At 34.5% G+C, this 6,000-nt stretch overlaps 1 protein-coding gene across 1 annotated transcript in view; it reads left to right on the forward strand.

Annotated features, from left to right (window-relative positions):
• Nucleotides 1-5,286, forward strand: part of LOC149943743 (P-selectin-like) — a 28,311-nt gene extending 23,025 nt beyond the window's left edge. The window contains exon 8 of the mRNA XM_090176175.1: nucleotides 5,170-5,286. The gene's annotated coding sequence lies outside the window, so the exon portion shown is untranslated. The remainder of the gene's footprint in view (nucleotides 1-5,169) is intronic.
• The last annotated feature ends 714 nt before the right edge of the window (nucleotides 5,287-6,000 follow it).

Consider the following 6,000-nt stretch of genomic DNA (forward strand, 5'->3'; position numbering starts at 1 on the left):
TCAGCTGTTAATTAAGACAGTTTATAGTTAATTAGTTTGAATTTAGTTAAAATTACTCAGTTTAATTTATGATATTTACTTAAGTGTAAGTGTGTTTTGGTTTATTTTTCAATCACGATGAACTAAGACAAATCTAGTCTTAGACACTTGAGTACAATTACGTAGAAGGGTTGGGTTATTGATGAAAGTTAAATCTAGAACGTTCCATATACTGTTCTGAATAAAAAATAAACATTTATAATTTTGCATAATTCTGTTTGCCATTTTATTTTCTAGTCACTCGCCCACAACATTACAGTTCTGGCAATCCCGAATCAAATAAATTTTCGATATAACGGCGACGGCAAATTATTCTCGTGCGGCCTTAGGGAATATTCTTTTAACAAAATTTCGATAAACTGTCGTTTAATTAAAATTGGCCCCATTCCGTGAAAATTATAAACCAAAAAGCGAACGGTCGTTATAATACCCTCTGTAGATATTTCTTTCATTAAAATTTGCTTCGTATTATATTTAACCGATAAACTTGTTCTGTAAAAAGGGTTTAATTCAATTGTGCATTGTCTAACTCACTGTTGTAACTACTTAACTTGTGATATTCTGAATAAATTAAAATTGGTCGTTTCGTCTCAATTATTTTAATTATAATTAAAATTTTGGCGTGATAGAACTGGGATAACATTTTTAACAAACAACTCTAAATTGCGGAGATATATCTATAAGGTTTATCTCGAGAAATTAATACCACTAGGGACAATTCTTCCGAGGAGAGGTATATTTTGGCTTGCCAACTTGTTCAATGTTTGAAAACGCACCTGTCAGGCAAGTGACTCACGTTCAAATCCCAACCGATGCCGTTAACAATTGGTGAAATCCATGCCATTAAAATGTTGAGACTTATTTCGTAACCCTTAGCACTCGGTTCGTCTTTAACATTGAAACACTGTACCCATCCACAACAAAAACACCCTCAACACATTGCAATCCACATTATCTACCTCCCAGACGCCTTTGATTACAGGTCTACGAAAATAGTCCCAGCTCTTGAGTTTATCCAGAAAAACGTCTGAAAGTCCACAAAAGGGTAACGACAGTTATGACAGATGGTTCACCGTTACGTCACCGACTGTCAATCAGGGGAAAATATTAACTTACCATAATAGAAATCTACGTACAATTAAGGATTTTTAACCCTGTTATGATGAAGTTTGGTTTGAGAAGACTGTAAAACAACCCTGCTTGTATTGAAAGAGCAAGCATGGGCTTAAAATGAGGTGTTCTTTTACTTAGACACAGTCCAGTACCACGATGTTTTTATTCCTGTTCTCGATCCAAAATGGATTCAGGAGGCGCAGCTTCTCCAAGACAGCGCTTATTTTGTATCATCCACTGTAGCCAATTAGAAACGCACCGTAGGAAGTATCTTGTATCAAAATTCAATTTAAAAACAAGTCCATTTAATGAGTAATTAACTTAATTAATAATTTTATTAAATAAAAAACAGCATTAAATATACTTAAATGCAAATATCCAGCTTTTATTGCTTCAAATACAAGGCACCACCTTAGGACCAGGTCATCCACCGACTTAACATGCCTTTAATTTTGGTGGTCGGGTTACACTGCGTAGCATGGTAAGGCCAAGCCCTTCATTTCACGCGAGCCAACCGCTCCCTTCACTTACAATTACCGTTAACCTCCCCACGGCTTTATGGGAAGGGGTAACTTAAATACTCAAACTCAACGCAGTAGGTGTGGTTCCGAGTTTCCACCTGTTGTCACAAGCTGGAATCGAACCCGGCTTTTTTTGCTAGGTGGCGAAAAACCTAATTACTCTGCCACTCCTGAAAATCGTGCATGCGTCTTGTTATCAAAAGCGTCTTCTTATATGCTATACGTATCTAGTTTTCGACAACAGAGGGCGTATAGATAGTTACTGATTTTACAAACACGCTAGCTACAATCTAAGTTAGAATAGTTTCTCCAAAATTTATACTTTGGACGTACACACGTCCTGCTTTACCATATAATATTTTGTCAATTTCCTACTACGGTTTCAAGTTTTAAATTAAAGCCAAGGGTTTTAAAATATATAAAAATCTTATAAATATGTACATCATTTAACGAAAATGTGACGAAAATGGACTACAATTATATTATAAGTGTTTATGTTTTTCTTAGTTTGGTTAGAAAGCAGTTTAAAACGCCGAATTATTTTCTTAACAAAATAACACCGATTTTGTTCTTTAAAAAAACCAGATTTTACAACTTTGTAATATCTTAATCTATAATCTGTCCACAAAGAACCTTTCTACTATCAGACACTTACATAAGGAATATCCTTTAAGGTACTCAACAAAACTTAGGTTGTCGTTTAAAATTTGATTTTATAATGAACATGATTGGGTCACCCATTAATTAGGTTATAGTAAATTTTATAAGGTTAAGTGGTTTTTATTAGTAAAGAACCCTATAAAGTGTTGTGCCACTATTAATCCTGGAGCGGTGTTAAAATATCCAGCTTTGCTCTCACCGTTCAAATATTTGATTTTTGGCATTCATTCTAAAACTTTGTCACTCGCCAGTTTACTTAAAATGCAAACAAAAGCGCGCTAAAACCACCAGAAAATTCCCATCTTGTAACTAGAGCCTGAACGGATTGTGGTTTTCAAAAGGTCAATATGTCCATGAATTCAATCCGTCCGTGAACTGTTTTACAGTAGGAATACGAATAATTGGACGGAATGGTCGATTACGGATTTTCTTCTCTTAAAAATGTACCGATTGGATTTGGATTGGATGAATCCGATACTGAACAGATTCGTATTCTCCAATTCCTATCCGTCAGTGGTTAGTTCACTTCAGATCCAGTCTGTCCGTAGTTTGTACACTTCGGATTCAATCCGTTCGTGATTCGGCCTCTTCGTATCCAATCCGAACCGTCCAATCCGTAATTTAAAATAATCCAATCTGTGAAAAATATAATCCATAGGATTACGGATAAAAATATCCGAATAATTGAACGGTTTGGTCAATAACGGATTACAGTTTTACGGTTTGGATTTGGTTGAATGAAACCATGACTGTCACTGAAGGGATTTGGGTTTTTAAAAATTTAATTCATCCGTGAACATTGGCTACGAATTGGAGGGTTTCGCATTTTACTTATCCTTCCACTTATTAAATTTTCTTGAACGGATTGAAGTGCTACAAATTAAGTGGCTACGGATTCGAGGTGTTACAGACGATGAGATAAACGTTTAAATCTAATGTATTACATTAAATACAACTTATGATTCTACGATTTTCACTTAAGTTTAACACACATTTCGCACTACCAATACCCCCATTATGCACCCATGGGGCTCGGAAGGACTTAACAACTTTAAAGGGGGTAACTTTACCCTAGCCACCCTACTTTGTACTTTTCACATTAACATGTTAACCAATCAAAGGCACAAATTACGCACACTTATGTCTTAATATTACACATCACAATAGTTAATGGTATCATTTAATTGTAAAAATTTTGCTTTTCCTTTTGCATTCATAGAAGGTCAGGATTAGCTCAGTTTTATGCTAGCTTATTGAAATACTTGGGTTTTGATTTTCCCACTTTGGGGCTGTCCACAAATAACGTAATGGAAAAAAATACACTTTTTGAACTCGCCCTTCCTCTCGTAACTAAGAGTAATTGTTATTTTAATTACAATAGCTATTAGTGTCAAAAAATAATAATTATTGAAGTTAATATTTAATCTGTGAAGTTAAAGCGGCTAAAGATGCATTAAGCTTTAAAATAACGTTATTCAAAATTGAACGTAAAATTCCCGGAAGTTGCTTGAGATTATTAGTCCAAGTAGCACTATTTCGGAATTTATAATTTAATATTCTTACCTTCGAGAAACGTCAGAACCTCTAGCAACGACTGAGGATTGTCCGGGTTTTATGTTTGGAGAGATCTTGACCACCACCACCACCTCCATCCTTTCCGACAAGCCTTCCATCAAGCTTTAAATGATAGGGTTATTGGAGGAATGTTTGAATTTTGAAACTGGCTCTGAATGTACTTTCTTAAGAAATGGTCCTTTTAACTACCAGAACCAACACATGTTTAGTGATTTTAATCCTCACTGGGGATTTCCTCATCACCATCAAGAACAATTGAGTTTAAACTTCTGGGCAGGTCTGATCGAAAATCATCTTATAACAATTGTTTTTCCACCTCGTCTTAATGGACAGAACTACTTGGCCTTCTTACAAAACCAAATTGTGAACGAGTTCGAAGAACTTCCATTAGTTCTCGCACAGCAACAGTTGCGAAACTTCCCCTAGTGATGTATATGCCGAAAAGGTCCCATTCCTTGACCTACAAGGTCGCCTGACTTAAGCACACTCGACTTTTTCCTGTGGGTTTTCATCTCGGAGCACGTCTAACGAACACCTGTAACAACTGTAGACGACTTGCACCAAAGAATCATCGACGCTTGCCGTCTCGTAACTTCTAATATGGTTCAGATATCATTTCGCAATATACTTACTCAGGCCTAGATCTACAGCGCAGCAGAAAGATGAATTATTTGTACCATACCCGTAATTATTATTAAGTACGTTTTAACTCTGTTGAACTTTATTTCCTAAATATATATTTTTAAATTGCAATAAAACACAATATCACTATGCTTTGATCACGGACCAATAGCATGCCCTAATATTTTTAGTAGATCTTAAATGTCTAATTGTTTGATTGAATATAAAACGTATTCCATTGTACACTGAATAGTGTTAAATTATAAATGGCTCCACAAAAGCTATTTTATGTAAAACCACCATGTTTTGGTTTATGATGTAATATCGCTGATAAAATTTACCTTTACCGATAAACAAATTTTATTTGTGGGTTCAAGAATAATCTATACAACTTTGTCATTAAAACGTTTTGACTGACGCCTATCGGTTAAAAAACTTCCGATTTTTTTAATAGTAATTTAAGTTTCCCTGCCAATAAATAAACCCGAAAAAAATCAGAATTCTAGGTCAGATTGTTTTAGATAACAATGCCTCGGGCAATCGCCCTGAGACAACGTTTAGAGTAAGTTTGTCGCTCAGGAACAATATTATTACGGCTAACTAAAAAGATTCAATAATTATATTTTTCAATTATTTTCAGTTCATCCTATCCAAAAATGCACGTATTGGGATCAGACGAAGGAACTTTTTGCATTTGGAATATTAAAGCATCCTTAGCTATGGCGAAGTAAATTTAGCGAAAGTGAATTTTTTATAAATAGAACGAAAACTTTGAATGAATATTGGAATGCTGTTCGTGTTGAAAGTTCCCGTAGAAATATATTTAAGCTTCAATGCGAAAAAGGTTATACTTTAAAAGGCGGCAAAACTGCTGAATGTAACTTAGAGACTGGGAATTGGATGCTCAATAATTCGAAATGTGAGATTGAAGGTAAGATTTAATGCCTAAGTATCTGCCAAATTAAAGTGTTTTGCGCAAGGCCAATGAGAACTATAAAATCAACTTCTGATGACATTCCAAGACCCGCTGGAGCGTCTAAACTATTTTCTAAAGGCGCTTGAAAACTATTTTGAACAATTATTTCGAGAGACACGTTATCGTTTTTGACCATTTCATTGTCTCGAACATTATGATCTGTTTATGATTCTACAAAATTTTAACATAAAAAACGAGCCTAATAAAAGAAAATTTTAAATGAGAGGACGTTTTTCTAAACCGTTAATCAAATGCTTGCGGAAATACAAATGGCGTATTTTGTATCCTGGTTTAAAAAAAATGTTCTAGTTATCCCTCCAATTAAAAGCACGTTTAATCAGTTTTAAATTATTTTATTTCACGAGTCAGAAGATACTCCAGACTCTTTATCTGTTAATATTATAAAAAGAACCTGTGGCTCCTCCCCAAACCCTAAGGTTATTATTTATTTTCATTATTATTATTATTATTATATTATTTATTTTCATGTTCACG

Source organism: Leiobunum rupestre, chromosome 5 (genome assembly GCF_980474605.1).
Source record: "Leiobunum rupestre chromosome 5, qqLeiRupe1.1.hap1, whole genome shotgun sequence".
Taxonomy (NCBI): Eukaryota; Metazoa; Arthropoda; class Arachnida; order Opiliones; family Sclerosomatidae; genus Leiobunum; species Leiobunum rupestre.